Genomic DNA, 2,209 nt, shown 5'->3' with positions numbered 1-2,209 from the left:
TATATATATATATATATATATATGCATGTACAACTGTGAGTGTATGTTTGTGTCTCCTTGGCATCACATAGTTGTTGCATATGAATGTCATTCAGTTCCAATATTCTGCGAAAACATCTGACTCTGGGGAAATATTACCTCGCTTGGAAACAGGTAAGGGTTGGTGAGAGGAAGGCGTCCAATGATATTCTGTAATAAAGCATAACATTGGAACAAAACAATGTCAACAATTTCAGTGGATTTGGTAAATAAAGTCAATTGACTTTAGACATGTGATGCCCTTCCTTTCACCAATCTGCTTTATCTGTATTGTCCATAAATGTTGGTCCAGTTGAACTGGGATTTGCTTTTGGAATAGTTCTCATCAATGCTTTTGATCAAAGACACAACTGATCAAGATTGGTCTGAAACTTTTCACAACAACAACAATCTTAGTTACCGTCTCAATACCACTACGATCATCATCATCATCATCATAAATTACAACTCTTCTACCACTTCAAATACTGCTACTAAAACTGCTATTTCAAACTCATCATTATTTTTATTGCCACCATCAACAACTCTCTCTCACCACTACCAATACCACCAATGTAATTAACACAATGATCACCACCACAACTACAACAGCACTACAACTACAACCACCACCTTCAGACATAACTACCACTAACACCACTATCACCACCACCACTGTCACAACTACCACCACCACCATTATCATCTTTTCCAGCCACTACCACCACCACAGCTGATATTATCACCACCATCACCACCACTGCTATCACTGTCACTACTCCCACCACTACCACCACCACCACCACCGATATTACTGTCATTACTCCCACCACCACCACTGTCACCCCCATCTCCATTATCCCCTTCTCCCAACCATTACCAACATACAACCACTCTATTATATTTGATATTAGATTTTTTTTCAGACCAACATATTTTAACCTAATCACTTGACATTTTCTGAAATATGAGTCAGTTGATATAATCCAAACATATATAATTCCTTCCCTTATAACTCTCCCCCCCCCCCGTTCCCACCTCTGCCAGATGTACATTTACTGATGACTTTATTGGATGAAGAGATGTAGAAGAAGATGGTGGAAGCAGGAATGTATGAGGTCAAGTGTTCTTGGATACTTGTGAAAAAGCAAAAAAAAAAATTGTAAGAAAAAAAAAAGGGAAGTAAAGGACCACCCTTCCTCTCCCTGAAGAAAAGCACATACACTGGCATAACTTATAAAACAAGATCTCCCACGTTGTTTTTTCTTCAAATAGTGACAGTGGTGGTGGTGGTGGTGACATATTGAAGCAGTGAAAGTTCTTGAAGATTCTCCATAATCTGCAGTCTTCTTTAATGTTTTGCTCCAATGTTTGTTCATTAAAATTGTCCAAAAGTTCTTAATCATTGTCTGGCACTGAATCTTTGAGTCACCTCATTCTCATCTCTCTGTATCTTTCTTTTGTTTTTCATATTTTTATCATTGCTTAGTCAGGAAGGAGAAGGTGACCCCTATAGTCCTTAATTTATTCAGACTGGTGGTAAGGAGTGAAGAAATTATCTTCAAACTGGAAATCAAGCCCTAAATATTGCAACAGAGTGAACTGTGCTAAAGACCCTCAACAACCTGGTGGTGTTGGTGGATTCAGTTAAAGCCAATTTTGTTTTAGTTAAATGTTTAAATGACTGAGATGTGCTGTTAATAAGTTAATATCATTTTTAGTCTATCAGTACCATCTCATCCCTTTTCTACACCACTCACCAGTAAACCCATTCAGTGCACGTTGGAGATCATCTTCTGGTGTGCCAAGTATTACCATGTTGCCTGCAAATATCAGCCAAGTAATCCTACATCCATTGATTGTGATATCACTCCCACATTGACTGCATATGTCAACCCAGTTCATGAAAATAATGAAAAGGAGAGGTGACACTATACATCCCTGCTAAAGCCCAACTCCTCCATTGAAAAGTTTCAACTTAGCATCATTTACACAAACAAACATCTGGGCGTTTCACAGCAACAAGAAGCAGTTTATAATCCCAAACTCCTGCCGAACCCTCCACTGTATGTCCTGTGGAATGCAGTCATATGCCTTCTTGAAGTCTAGAAAGCAAGCAGAAGAGGAGAGGTGGGTAAAAAGCCAAAGTTGCTCTCTTCAATCTGGTTTTCATGTTTATCTTAAGCTATGG

Source organism: Octopus bimaculoides, chromosome 24 (assembly GCF_001194135.2).
Source record: "Octopus bimaculoides isolate UCB-OBI-ISO-001 chromosome 24, ASM119413v2, whole genome shotgun sequence".
NCBI classification, from domain to species: Eukaryota; Metazoa; Mollusca; class Cephalopoda; order Octopoda; family Octopodidae; genus Octopus; species Octopus bimaculoides.
This window is presented reverse-complemented; position numbering follows the sequence as displayed.